Raw genomic sequence first — 15,481 nt, forward strand, 5'->3', positions numbered from 1 at the left:
AGAACCCACTTCTATATATACTCCCCAGGTTCCTGCTGGTCAAAACGACAAGGTCTTAAACTCCTCTGTAGGTAGTCTCTTGCCAGAGCAGGATGCATACTTCCCTGATGGGGAGGCTATGTTGGGATGGAACTGGGAGGTGGTGAGGGTAAATTCTGAGGACAATAGGAATCAACTTATAAGAGAGCTGCCCCAAATGTAGTCACTGAAAGCCTCTATGCAGAGGAGGCTGGTTTCCTCTGAGAGCAAAGGAAGTTCAGGGGAATATGAAGGTTCAGAGTTCTCAGCTTCTTTCTTGTCTGCCCAACTATCCCCATTCTGTGTCTCAGGGCCCACTCCTTTCCCATCAATGCTAACCTTAGTGTAAGAAAACTGGAAGAACTGAGCATTTAATTAGTACTACGAATCTACCTTATCTGCCCACTGATTACAGAAGATGAAGGACTCCTTCAAAGCTACAGTGGAGGAGTTCTGATCCCCTACAAGCATTCTTAACTATATATTAATAGTTTTCATATTTTTCTTTTTCCTATGTACAATGTGTTTAGGACCATAAGAGAAGCCTGGTGGGTTCAGAATCTTTATAATTACTATGATTACCATGGTGATACTTTCTCTCCCCTCCCCTCCATCTTCACTCCATCCCATGCTATTAATGGTCATCACAACAGTACTGTAAGCCATGGATTATAACCTGTGGTCCCTGTACCTATAGCAATGAGGTTATCCTTGTGATTGATTTTACATATGTGTGTGTATGTGTGCATATAAGCCAATCCCAGAAGCCCATTGTGAGGATCCATTTCCTGTGATAACTCCTGGTACCAATTAATCTATCAATTAGGGTTATAAAAAGAAATAGAAAGCACACTCAAAATAAGAAAGGAAAAGATTGGTAAAATATATTAAACTTAAGAACTTTTTTCCAAAAGATGCTATTAAGGAAATGAAAAGACAAACCATGTTATGGGGAAGGATATTTGGTGCACATATATTTGACCAAGAACTCATATCCAGAGTACATAAAGAAGTCCTAAAGTTCAATAAGGAAAAGAATGACAACCCAACAGAAATATGGATAAGTGACTTGAACAAGCACTTAAAAAAAAAAAGGATCCCCAAATGGCAAATAATGTAAGATGGTGTTCAAGCTCAATAGACATCAGGTAAATGCAAATTAATGCCAAATGAGATACCACTGCACACCTATCAGAATGGCTTAAAAAAAAAACAAAACTGACAATACTAAGTGTTGCCTAGGGTGTGGAGAACATGAAACTTTCATATACTGCTGGGGAGGATATAAAAAACATAAACTTTGGAAAACTGTCATTCTTTACAGTTTGAATCTACCTCAATGACCAAGGAATTTTAACCCTATGTACTCTCTCAATAGAAATGTCTGCCCACGTACACCAAGTGACATGAAAGAATGCTTGTGGTACCATTATTTGTTAGTAGCCCCAAAGTAGAAAAAACCCAAATAGCTACAACAGAATGGATATATTTATTTTATCCACATAATGGAATATAGCAATGAATATGAACAAACTACTTCTACAAACAACAGATGAATCTTACAAATATAATGGTGAAATGCATATTTAATCTCTTTCATGTATGATTCAAAGCCAGGCAAAACTAATCTATGGTTAGAAATTAGAATGAGTGGTTACATTTGGGGAGGACGGGCAGGATTGTTACTGGGAGGTCACATAAGAGGTTTCCATGTAACTGGTGATATTCTATTTCCTGGGTGATGGATAGAGGGATATTTTTACTTTATGATAGATACTTCATTTATTTCTGCAGTATGCTGTATTTCAGTTTTTTAAAAGGGTGGTCCTAATAAGATTAGGAACTACTGGTTATGCCTACTTGCCCTTCTCCATCAATTCAAACACTTCTTCCTTCAATGCCCAGTTCAGATTCCACAACTTACTTGAAGCCCAACAACTTCAGCTAGAAAGGACTTATCTTTCTGCTTGGTTTTCATTACATTTCCTGGGAGACAGTAAAATACAGTAGAAGTGGTACAGGCTAAGGGGCTTGGGCTTTAATCTGTAAGGCAATAATAAGCAAGAGAGTGATGTGGTCATATTTGTATCTGCTCACCATGAATTTAACTCATTATAACAGTACTTATTTACATTTCTTTGAATATGCAAACAAAAATTTACATACACATATAAGTGTAAAAATGTCATGTTAGACTGTTACAATATTTGCTCCCAATGAATCATGCCTCCTTTGTTTATGCCTTTTTGCAATGTGCCTTTGCCACCTTAACTAACAAAAGGTAGTTTATTTCCCCATTTCTTGAATCTAGGCTAGCCTTGGGACTTGTTTTGACCACAGAATGCAGTAGCTGTGACTATGCAACTTCTTTGGATGAGGTTTAGAAAGGTTTTACAGTTCCTTTTTCACCTTTTGGAACACTGCCCTTGGGCCACTATGCTGTGAATAAGTCTGGGATGAAAGACCATGTGAAGGGAGCCATGTGAATGAGCCCAGAGAAAACCAACAGAAAAACTTTCTAGCCAAAACACAGCATGGTGAGAAATAATAAATCATTATTGTCTTAAGCCATTAAATTTTGTGGTTGATTTGTAATGCAGGAATAATCTAGTCTATTATGGCAGAGACTGCTATTGTCTCTCAGTGTCCCTTCTTCTCCCTCATCCTTTAGTATTAGAACCCCCAAGTTTTGGCTTGGTACATTGCTACACAGGCAAGGACTATATTTCCTAGCTTCCCTTGGAGGTCTGGCCATGTGACTACATTTTGGCCCATGGGCTATAAGTGGAAATGATGGCTGCAAATTCTGTGACATGCCCTTAAAAAGAAGAGGTATACTGTTTTTCCATTTCCCATTCCCAGATACATCTTGGCAGGAGCTGGAACAACCACCTTAGGCCATGAAATAGAAGCCGCATATTGAGTATAGCTGATTAACAAGCCTGGATCCCTAACACCTGAGGCTGCTGTATCAATCTTGAACTGATTATTTCTGGACTGTTATGGAACAGAAAAAAAAAAACCTTCCATCTTATTTAAGTCATTATTATTTCGGCCTTAAAGCAACCAAACCTATATCCCAAGTAATATGTATTTTCCATTATTCCCCCCATATAGTTATATACAAATACTCATGTGTGTATATATACATCTACAAATATAAATATTTTGAGTGTAAACAGGCACAAACACAAATATGCAAACCATTTATGTGTGTTGACGATTATGTTTTATAGACTGGGATCATATTATACACACTTTTCTTCATCTTGTTTTTTTCTCATTTAAGCAGTAGTGTTGGATTGGCCAAAAAGCTCCTTCAGCTTTTAAGTAAAAATAAAAGACACATTTTTCATTTTTACCAAGAACTTTATTGAACAACGTATTCACCGTTTTGTTCCACTACCTTCTGCCATTTTTCAGGCAACTTCATAATTCCGTCTTCCCAAAACTTTTTATGTTTTTGAGCAAAGAACTGTTCCATAGGCCTTTTACAGTCTTCCAGGGAATTGAAATTTTTTCCATTAAGAGAATTTTGTAAAGACCGAAATAAATGGAAATCCGAAGGTGCAATGTCTGGTGAATATGGCGGATGAATCAGAACTTCCCAGCCAAGCTGGAACAGTTTTTGCCTGGTCATCAAAGAAACATGCGGTCTTGCTGATGGAAGGTTATGCGTTTTCTGTTGACTAATTCTGGACGCTTTTCGTCAAGTGCTGCTTTCAGTTGGTCTAACTGGAGGCTGTACTTGTTGGAATTAATCGTTTGGTTTTCCAGAAGGAGCTCATAATAGAAGACTACCTTTCAATCCCACCATATACACACATCACCTTCTCTGGATGAAGACCCGCCTTTGGTGTGGTTCATTTCACTTGCCCCACCATCTCTTCCATTCCACATTATTGTACAGTATCCACTTTTCATGACCCATCACAATTTGTTTTAAAAATGGAACATTTTTGTAATGTTTCAGTGTAGAATCACATGCGGAAGTACAGTCAAGAAGATTTTTTTCACTTATGTGGAACCCAAACATCAAAGCGATTAACATAACCAAGCTGGTGCACATGATTTTCAACGCTTGATTTGGATATTTTGAGTATGTCGGCTATTTCCCTCTAGCAATATCGTTGACTGTTCTCAATTAATGTCTAGATTTGATTGCTATCAACTTCAACTGATGTACCCAACCATGGAGCATCATCCAGTGAGAAATCTCCAGCACAAAAGTTCGCAAACCACTTTTGACAATGTTCGATCAGTCCCAGCACCTTCTCCATACACTGCACAAATCTTTTTTTGCATTTCAGTTGCGTTTTTACCTTTCTTGAAATAATAAAGCATAATATGCTGAAAATGTTGTTTTCTTCCATCTTCAATATTAAAATGGCTACATAAAAATTCATCAATTTTGGGACTTGCCTGGTGGCACAGTGGTTAAGACTCTGCATTCCCAATGCAGGGGACTGGAGTTCAATCCCTGGTCAGGGAACCAGATCCCACATGCATGCTGCAACTAAGAGTTCACATGCCACAACTAAGGAGCCCACCTGACACAACTAAGGACCTGGCGAGCTGCAACTAAGAAGCCTGCCTGCTGCAACTAAGGAGCCCACATGCTGCAACTAAGGAGCCCACCACAACTAAGACCCAGTGCAACCAAATAAATATTTTTTAAAAATTCACCAATTTTGATAAGTTTTTTTAAATGCACACTGATATGACAGCTGTCACATACAATCTAACAAAATTGTTTTGAATGAAGTTAAAGACAACTAAGCGCTATTAGAGCTGTCTTACAGAAAAAATCGAATCAACTTTTTGGCTAACCCAATATCTTGTGGAAATCACAATTCAACTCATACTGCTTTAATTTATTCCTTTCCATAAGATACAAAAACTGTAATTAATTCAACCATTTTCCTATTAATGAGCTTTCATTTTGTTACTTGTTTTTTGATACTATGGATGATACTACAGTGAATATTCTCACAGATAGACCCTTACGTAGTATTTTATACCTATAGGACAGATTCGCAAGAATGATGTAGCTAGGACAAAAGATATTTGTAGTTTAAAACATTTTAACACAGGTTGCCAGACTGTTTTGCAAATAGGTTGAAAAAGTTCACATTTATACCAGCAATGTATAATACCCTTTTAGTTGGATCCCTACTGGCAACAGGTGCTATTGGTCATTTAACATTTTGCCCATTCTGAAAAGATGTCTCACTTCACTTGTAACAGCAGAAATGCATAATACTACACTAAGATTAAACATTTTCACTTATCAGTCCCCAATCCAAAAGTTTGATAACATACTCTAATGACAATGCTGTGGGGTCACTCTTCCATGTTGTTTATATAACACAGGGAAATCTGGCAATATCTATCAAAATCCCACACACATTACATACCCTTTGATCCAGCAATCTTATTTCTGTGAAATCTTGAATATGTGAGACAAAATTATAAACAGTATTATTCATTACTACACTGTTTTCAAAAGCAAAAGACTGAAATCAATGCAAATATCCATCATAAGGGCTGGTAAAATAAATTCTGGTATTCTTGTAGTGAAATACAATGCAGCTGTTAAAGGATAAGAACTCTCATTATGGAGCTACTTACATAACTCTGAGTTGTGGAACACAGTGCATTATTATAACCTTTGCTTTTTTTCTTTTTTTTAAGGAGAATAAAATAAACTCATATTTGTATAAAAAAGCTCTGGGAAATACTTGAGAAACTAATCAAAGTGGTTGTGAGACGAGTGGTGTTGGCATGGGAAATGGGTGGATGGCAGATATGTGGGGGAAACTTCAACTCAAAACATAAATACCTATCCACCTATCTAGATACACAAACACACATTACATTTGAATGAATTGCTCCTCAAAAGGAAAAGAAAAAGAAAAATAGTTCCACTAGAGTCAATTCCCCAGTTTCCTTTATGTGATTTTTGTCAAGTCAATTTAACTATCTGATCCTCTTTCTTCAACTGTAAAACAGGGATAAGATCTGCTTCACAATGCTTTGGTGAGCACTAGATTAGCTCTGTCACTTAATAAACTGACACTTAATAAATGTTAGTTGAATAAAAAAAAAAAAAAGGTTTGCCAATCTGTTACATAGGCCTAATTGGCATCTCATTATTTTAGTTTGCAGTTTCCTGATTTCTTCTGTTGTTTTTTTTTTTTTGGCGGTACGCGGGCCTCTCACTGTTGTGGCCTCTCCCATTGTGGAGCACAGGCTCCAGACGCGCAGTCCCAGCAGCCATGGCTCACGGGCCCAGCCACTCCGTGGCATGTGGGATCCTCTCGGACCGGGGCACAAACCCGCGTCCCCTGCATCAGCAGGCAGACTCTCAACCACTGCACCACCAGGGAAGCCCATGATTTCTTCTGATTTTGAGCATCTTTTCACATTTGGATTTACCATTTGCTGAGTTCGTATTCTTTGCCCACCCATTTTTCTGTAGAATTGCTTGCTCCCTTTTTTTTTAATATCTTTTTTTTTTTGGAATTTACAAAGTGGTCCTATACTGTGTATATCTTTTCTTTTCTTTTTTTGGCTGCGTTGGGTCTTTGTTGCTGCACACGGGCTTTCTCTAGTTGTGGCGAGAGGAGGCTACTCTTCGTCGTGTGTGGGCTTCTCATGCGGTGGCTTATCTTGTTGCGGAGCACGGGCTTCAGTAGTTGCAACATACGGACTCAGTAGTTGCAGCATGTGGGCCCTAGAGCATGCCGGCTCAGTAGTTGTGGCTTGCGGGCTCTAGAGCACAGGCACAGTAGTTGTGGCACACGGGCTTAGTTGCTCCGTGGCATGTGGGATTTTACTGGACCAGGGGTCAAACCTGTGTGCCCTGCATTGGCAGGCGGATTCTTAACCTCTGAGCCACCAGGGAAGTCCCTGCTTGTTCCCTTGATGTGAATTTCTAAGCGCTCTTTTAATATTATAGATGTTAAACTTCACTGTACATATTTTTCTAAATGTATTATATACCTATTAACTATGTTTATATTTTTGCATACAGGTTATTTCTTACACTGACAAATGTCTCTCTTTTTTAGAAGAACGTGTATTCTGCTGTTGTTGGGTTAAGTATTCTATAAATGTCAATTAGATCCAGTTGACTGATGGTACTACAGAGTTCAACTATATCCTCACAGATTTTCTGCCTGCTAGATCTATTGATTACTGAAAGAGGGGTGATGAAGTCTCCAGCTATAATAGTGGATTCGTTTATTTCTCCTTGAAGTTCTGTCAGTTTTTGCCTTAGCTGTCTTAAGGCTCTGTTGTTAGACATACACACATTAAAGGTTGCTGCATCTTTTTGGAGCATTGACCTCTTTATCATTATGTAATGACCTTTCCTATCACTGATAATTTTCCTTGTTCTGAAGTCCGTTTTGTCTGCATATAGCAACTACACTTTCCTTTGATGAGCATTAGCATAGTAGATCTTTCTCCATTCTTTTACTTTTAACGTATCTGTGTCTTTATATTTAAAGTGGGTTTCTTATGTACGGTTCCTGAGAAAATAGAGATCTAGTAAGGGATGCTGGCTTCCTCCCTCCAAATTAACCCTGGGTAGGTACAGAAAGGAAGTAAGGGCTTGAGAAATAAAATCAAAAACTGTGAAGAAACCCTAGTTAGGGTCAGAAGTTTTTAAGTATTGTTCCTGCCACTCCCCCACTGATCATCCCACTTTGGGACAATCAGTTCCAGACAACTGATTACTACACAAATCATCAGCAACAGATCAGGCTTCCCGGCGTAGAATAATGTCTGTTAAAGTGAGCTGCTGATGAAAAAGAGTGTGGGCTGACCAGATATTCTAGAGCAGTGGACAGTCACTCCACCATTCCTCCCCCAAACCTCCAGGGTTTTGGTGGATTACAACAGCCTTCTGCTGTTGAATTACGAATTTCAAGGCAAATCTTTACTAAAGGAGTTGTCCAGTGAAACAGGAACCAACAGAGATAGAGCACTATACTCTTCTGTGGTGCCTGGAGCCTTCCGCTCTCTATTCCTTCAACTTGTGGGAAGGGGTAAAACTAGGGTCTACCCTTTTGCTCATCCTCCACATCCATTATGAGAGAGAGCAGTAGAGAACATGAGCCTGTGAACCAAAATATCTAGACACCTGAGGAGTATGATCACCATATGACACAACAAATTAAACAACATATACCAACTGAAGCAGAATTATAGGAACAGATATTTAATTTAAAAAAACAATTCAAATTTAATAGTTTAAAAACAATCCAGTTATTCATTCAAAAGATTTTTATTGTGCACCTATGAACTGTCAGGCACTGAGGATTCATCAGTGAACAAGACAGACAAAAATCTTTGTGTACTTTCTAGTGGTGCAAAGTGGCCTGGGGCACAGAGACAAAAACATACAAACACCTAAATATCTAACTAACCATTAAACCATTTTAGAAGGTAATAATTGCTTATAAAAATAAAGCAGGTAAAGCAGATTGGAACTGCTTAAAAGGGTGAATAAAAATTGTGACCCTAATTTTAAAACGAAACTGAGCCTAAGACAAGAGTCAAGAAGATGCTGAGTGGGAGGTTACTAATGTGTGAAGAAGGAACAAGAAATAATAAAACAGTCATAAGAGAATATTAGGTATAAAAATATGAGTTTATGGGCTTCCCTGGTGGTGCAGTGGTTGAGAGTCCGCCTGCCAATGCAGGGGACACGGGTTTGTGCCCTGGTCCGGGAAGATCCCACATGCCGCGGAGCGGCTGGACCCATGAGCCATGGCCGCTGAGCCTGCTCGTCCAGAGCCTGTGCTCCGCAACGGGAGAGCCCACAACAGTGAGAGGCCCGCGTACCGCAAAAAATAAATAAATAAATAATTTAAAATTATAAAATAATATTGTACATGGTAAGAAATTTAAATAAAAGTAGAAAGTTAAAGACCTCATTAACTCTTCCTTTCCATAGAAGTAATCATTTTTCTGTGTCTCCTTCCAGAAATGTCCTATGCATAATCAAATGTGTGAATGTGTATAGTTTTAAAAATCTATAAATAGGATTTTATACAAATTTTCTGCAACTTGCTTTTTTCCACATATATGGATCTACTTTAGAGATACAGGTTTTAAAGGACACTAAAAAATCTCATTTAAAAGGCAAAATTATAGTGATAATAAAAAGATCAGTGGTTGCCAGGGGTGTGGGATGGGAGGGGCAGGGATGAATAGGTGGAACGCAGGGCATTTTTAGGGCAATTAAACTATTCTGTTATGACACAATGTTAGATACGTGAAACTATGCATTTGTCAAAACCTACAGAACTGTATGACACAAAGAGTGAACCCTAAAATGTAAACTATGGACTTTAATAGTAATGAATCAATATTGGTTTATCAACTGTAACAAATGTGCCACACTAATGCGAGACGTAAATAATAGGAGAAACTGGGTGTGTACATGTATGTGAAGTGTCATATGGAAATTCTCTGTATTTTCTGCCCAATTTTTCTACAAACCTAGAACTGCTCTAAAAAATAAAGTCTATTAAAAAACAAAACCAAAAAACCTTCATTTAGGAAAACTATTTTTAAAGCTTTGCATAGAGTATTTTAGAGTTGGAGGCTCAAAGTCAAATATTGGGCAGGTTGTTGCTACGGTCCAGGCATAAAATGATTAGTGCTAGGCTTCCCTGGTGGCGCAGTGGTTAAGAATCCGCCTGCCAATGCAGGGGACACAGGTTCAAGCCCTGGTCTGGGAAGATCCCACATGCCGTGGAGCAACTAAGCCCGTGCGCCACAACTACTGAGCCTGTGCTCTAGAGCCTGCCAGCCACAACTACTGAGCCCGTGAGCCACATCTACTGAAGCCCGCGCACCTAGAGCCTGTGCTCCACAACAAGAGAAGCCACCGCAATAAGAAGCCCGCACACGGCAACTCAGAGTAGCCCCGACTTGCCGCAACTAGAGAAAGCCTGTGCGCAGCAACAAAGACCCAATGCAATCAAAAATAAAAAATTGTAAATAATTTTTAAAAAATGATTAGTGCTAAGGTAGCAAATGAAATTAGTTTGAACTATTAGATTTGCTAATACCTAAGAAAATTGCACCTCAGAAAATCTTAAGTGGAATTTAAAGTTTCTGATTTAAAGAAGTAATATGTCAAAAATAGTATGTTAACCAAGAGTAGGAAAAAAAAATGGTTAAGAATTAAGTGGACAAAAGAGAGATGTGGCTGAAAAGATGCGAATAGCCATAAATGACATGTTAAACATTTTTTAAGTTAACATGACATGGAGGAACCAGAAAATTATCCATCTAATATACTTGGTGTGGCTTATGTACTTAAACTGTTTACTTCCAGATTTTTACAACCTACATATTTTCTAAACATAACAATCATTAACAAGATATATTGGGTGCACTCAATCTGAATAGTGTTATTCTATATAAAATGCAGCTATCTTTGAGTTTACAAGCTCAAAGGCAAATATAAATTCAAAAGTTAGATAATATAAAGCAACATATTATTAAACGCACAGTGGTATCACAAAGCATATCAGATTCCTGTTTTCTTTAGTTCCTAGTTCATCAGCACTTGCAGTAGGCTAGTTCCATAAACTCCTGAAGTAAATAAGATCCTACCTTATTTTTTTAATGATTATATATCAAGATTACAGTAAGCGTGGAATTTCTAAGACAAAAAAGGTGGCTTCCGAAAAAGAAAAAGAAGCTTCAATCTACATAGAATTAAGCTTTTTATTATGTATGTATACATAAATTTTGTATCTATTTACTTTTTAACTATAATCTTTTTCTAGTCAGTGACTACAAAAGTGGCATCTCAATACACACTCATAGAAATTACAGAATAGAAAGGTTTTTTCCAAGTTCACTCTATTCTACCAAGTGTCTCTAGGAATTTTCTATTAGGCAATTCTATATACTGCTTGTTTTTAGCACCACAAGCATTATGGAAGAAGACTTTTAAATAGTTTTACCATTTGTTATTAATTTAAAGATACCAAATTTGTTTCTCTAGTTTTGCTTTTATTTCCAGTTTGCTGCATTTCCTCTTAACACTGTGGGTAAGGTGGGCAGTTAAAATGTGGTTCCTCAAAAACAAAAGGGAAGTATAATATAAGAACACCAAAATCAAAATCCTCTTTTTAAAAAAGTTTTGTTTATCCCTTTAAAAATGTCTGAACACATAAACTGACAGATTTAATAGAAATCCTTTTTAAAAATTTGCTTAGTTTCTCACATAATAATCATTAATTTAACCCCAAACTTAAATCATTAATTTGAGCCCAGGAGGGTAAGTCTCCTCTCAATTTGTTCAAACATATTAGGTGTTCCATTAATTTCATCTTATTGTTTCAATCTATCAATCTCCAATTCCTTTTACCTCTCTCTTACTTTGGGCTTCTTATTTGCTTGATTACATGTCCTACTTCTTCTTGGTTTAATCCACACGTAGGTGGTATCCATCCCCCATTAGTTTCTTGAAAAAGGATGAATGAACTGTATATTTGAGAGACTTCAGGATTGAAAATAACTTTATTCTAGCCTTATATTTGATTGACAGCGTGACTTATACAGAATTCTAAGTTACAAGTAATTTTCCTTCAGAATTTTGAAGCATTGCTCCATTACCCTTTTGCTTCCAGAGTTATTAAGTCCAACACATTCACCTCTGTATGCACCATATGAAACCTCTATCAACTTTTTTTCTCTCTATCAACTTGTACAATTTACTTTTTGTCTCTCTACTCGTTATCTTCATAGAGTAGGGAAAGGGGAGGTGGGAGATACATAGAAAAAGAGCTCCAGAAATCAGCACGGGTCCTCTTAAGCATTTTATACTTATAGCAATCTTAATTAGGTCCCCAAGAGCCACATGTGATTAGCACTGGCATACTGCACTATCATACAGACTGTGCAGCCCTAGAGCAACCACTGTAAGAAACAAAACGAGGTTCAGCGACAATAAAAGAGGTGTGTTGGGACTTCCCTGGTGGCACAGTGGTTAAGAATCCGCCTGCCAATGCAGGGGATACGGGTTCAAGCCCTGGTCTGGGAAGATCCCACATGCTGCAGAGCAACTAAGCCCGTGCACCACAACTACTGTGCCTGCGCTCTAGAGCCCGCGAACCACAACTACTGAGTCTGCGTGCCACAACTACTGAAGCCCGCGCTCTGTAACAAGAGAAGCACCGCAATGAGAAGACTGTGCACTGCAACGAAGAGCAGCCTCTGCTCACCGCACCTAGAGAAAGCCCACGCGCAGCAACTAAGACCAAACGCAGCCAAAAGAAAGAAAGAAAAAAAAAACATGTGTTGATACCAATGTAAAAATAATAATTATGACGAAGATAAAAGCTAACACTATTGTGCATGTCTATGTGCCAGGTACTGTTTTAGTTGCTTCATATATGTTAATCACTGAATTAGTATATACAATACAACCTTAAGAAGTAGGTATTGTCTTCATTCTTATAGGTTATATATTTTACCCTGGCACAGCCAGAATTCTAGTCTAAACAGTCTAGCTCCAGAATCTTGTGGTCTTAACTATTATGCTATATTGCCTTCCAGTAGCAGATGGTAGTCATTTTTTGTTGTTCATTATACTACTTTTAAATATCTTTTCTTGACAAAATAAAGTTGGCAAACCCATGTTGATTTCCTCAATTAAAAAATGTATTGGTTGGTGAAATGTGAAAGCCTGGAAATCACCAGTTTGTAGGGCCAGTAGAGGACAAGAAAATGAAAATCTGAGAGAAGGTAACTGATGGAGCAAGGTCTTGGAGGATGAGTTCTAGAACATAGGGAGGAGTTAAATTTAAAGGACAGGGCAGACACTAAGTACAGGAGGAATTATAGTCACATTTAGAGATGATGGGGAAGAAAGATTCTCTAGTAACTAAAAATCAAGGTTATCTGAGCCCAAAACAAGCCTGATAGTATCAATTAGAAGGCTTAAAAATAATATAGAATGGTGAAGATTTAGAGCAACTTTTGTGAGGAATGGGAAAAATAAAGCCCGGATTGGACGGACAGACTAGAAAAATAGAGATGGTTTTAACACTAAATATCTTGAAGAAGTCAAGAAATAAGGTTAGTGGGAGTAAAGGAGTGGACGATGTATAAACAAATAAATGAGGTTGTGGTTAGAAGGTAGGATTTCTGAATTTAAGATCTCAAAGCCAGAGGTACCGCTCATTCATTGCCAACGATGAAGACGATACTGCTGATAATAACCATTCATTAAGCACACTAAAAAAATTAATTACATATAGTCATAACAACCATTACTATCAGCATATTACAGAGAAGAAACTGAGGCCCTAATGAATTTTCAATTAACACTCAAGTTTTTTATAGAACTTAACAAGATGATGCTGAAATTCATATATAGTAGGAAAGGGCCTGTCATTCCCTAGAAAATTTTGAAGAAAATAGATGAATATTAACTATTGTTAATACCCTACTGGCTATTAACACTTATTATAAAACAGCAGCAATTATGATAGTGTGGTTATGTTATAGAGGTCATACAAATTGACCAATGGAAAATAATAAACAATCCATGGATGTGTGGAAAACTGATTTGAAATCAATGACATTACAAACCATAAAAGAAAAGTTATACTATTCAATAAATGCTGCTAGAACAATTAGTTGTTCATATATAAAATAAATAAAATAAATTAGATCTCTACCTCATGCACAAAAATAGGTTGATTAAAAAAGAATAAAACATGAAGAATAAAAGTTTAAAACTTTTAGCAAAAAGATAAATGAATATCTTTGTGATTCTGAGGTAGGAGAGGATTTCTTAAACCAGACACCCAAAGCACAAAATATAAAGGAAAAGATGAATAAATGTGACTACATTCAAACTAAATTTCAGTGTAAGAAAAGACACCACAAACAAAGGCCAAAGAAAAGGCACAGACTGGAAGATGAGAGGAAACAATATAACCAACAATGTTATTATTAACCAGAAAACATAAATCAATGAAAAAGATGAGTATAGCAATAGAAAAATGGGCAAAGATGCCCAGAGATGTCCAGGAGGCATTTGGGATTAGTACTAGAGACATCTGGGCTGGAAACAGAGATTTGGGATACATCAACTTATTGATCATATTTGAATTCACGGACTAGATGAGTTTATAAAAGGAAAGCATGTAAAGAAATTAGAGATCTGGGCCTAGCTAGGACATAAAGCAGGCAGAGGATTACCAATCCTCACTCAAGTTCTTAACACTAAATAACTTCTTTAAACTTATCCACATATTATTTTGTCTTGCCTTTTCTGACCATAACTTTGTCTTTTAAAGATGGGGTCTAAACACAAGAAACAAACACTTATAATAAAACCAGATTTTGTTGGACACTACATCAGAAGGTGGTCAGATAAGCCTGCCACTTCTGTTAAGAACAATATTACCTTCAGCTCCTGTTTCATGTATTGCCAAGAAGGCAGGACTGTGGAAATGAAATGCAAATTAAAAATGAAAACAAAACAGGATTTAAAATTTAAAGTAAAGGGAATGTAAGAAAATATTCCCAAAGTGCACAATAAGGATTTTTTTAATTGGTGGGGTTAGGAACTATCTCCTTTTAGTCATTAGCATAGCTCATTTAATGCATCAGAAATAGGTAATGTATGCCTACACATCTTTAAATTTTAAGACAAAAAAGATGAAAGACAAGAAGAAAAATGTTTCGTCCATGCAGACTTCTGCTCATCCCATTTCTTCTACTTAGAAATAGCAAACCAAGTATCCACTGCTCAAGGGAAGCCAGTCACAAAAAAACAACTACATGCAGTATAATTCCTTTTATATGATATTCAAGAACATGCAAAGCAAGACAGAATAGTGGTGGTGGTGTTGGTGGTGGTAAGAAGATGTGGTTAGCAGGGACATAAAGAAGCTCTGTGGGGTGTCTGGTATTCTGTATATGTGGATCTGGGTGTTGGTCACATCAATTTATACATTTGGCACTTGAGCATTTTACTATGTTCTGTCTTTTAACTGAGGTATGTATTTTTTATTCCTATAAAGAAAAACTTCTTAGAGACCTTAAGAATCTCACTGAACACAGCTTGTTTCGCTCTTGTCAAGACAACAAAGCCTCTAATTAAGAAACAAATATTTAGTGGCCTTCTCTCAACTTGTCTTCCCCTAATGGCCCCACTCCCTCAACCCACCCCTACCTCAGCCATCTCCCCAAGAGAACAGGCTCAAGGACAAGGACGTCTGAGATGAACATTTTCAGCATCAACAAGCTCCAGGGTCCTTCTTCCACCAAACCAAAAGTAAGCTCCTAAGAGGAAATTGAAAGGAAACTCGAATGTAAACACCAACCTTTAATCACCACTTTGTGAATCATCTTCTACACTATCCTAGCTCATGAACATGAACCTGTATCTAAACATCTTTGTAGAAATTTCCAT

General features: G+C 37.4%; 1 long non-coding RNA gene across 3 annotated transcripts in view; it reads right to left on the bottom strand.

The window, feature by feature from the left end:
- The window catches only part of LOC132519675 (uncharacterized), a 37,604-nt gene that overhangs the window by 20,908 nt on the left and 1,215 nt on the right, over nucleotides 1-15,481 (bottom strand). For all 3 annotated transcript variants that reach the window (XR_009540236.1, XR_009540237.1, XR_009540238.1), the window contains exon 2: nucleotides 15,242-15,351. This is a non-coding gene — a long non-coding RNA (uncharacterized LOC132519675). The remainder of the gene's footprint in view (nucleotides 1-15,241; nucleotides 15,352-15,481) is intronic.

Source organism: Lagenorhynchus albirostris, chromosome 4, assembly GCF_949774975.1.
Source record: "Lagenorhynchus albirostris chromosome 4, mLagAlb1.1, whole genome shotgun sequence".
NCBI lineage: Eukaryota > Metazoa > Chordata > Mammalia > Artiodactyla > Delphinidae > Lagenorhynchus > Lagenorhynchus albirostris.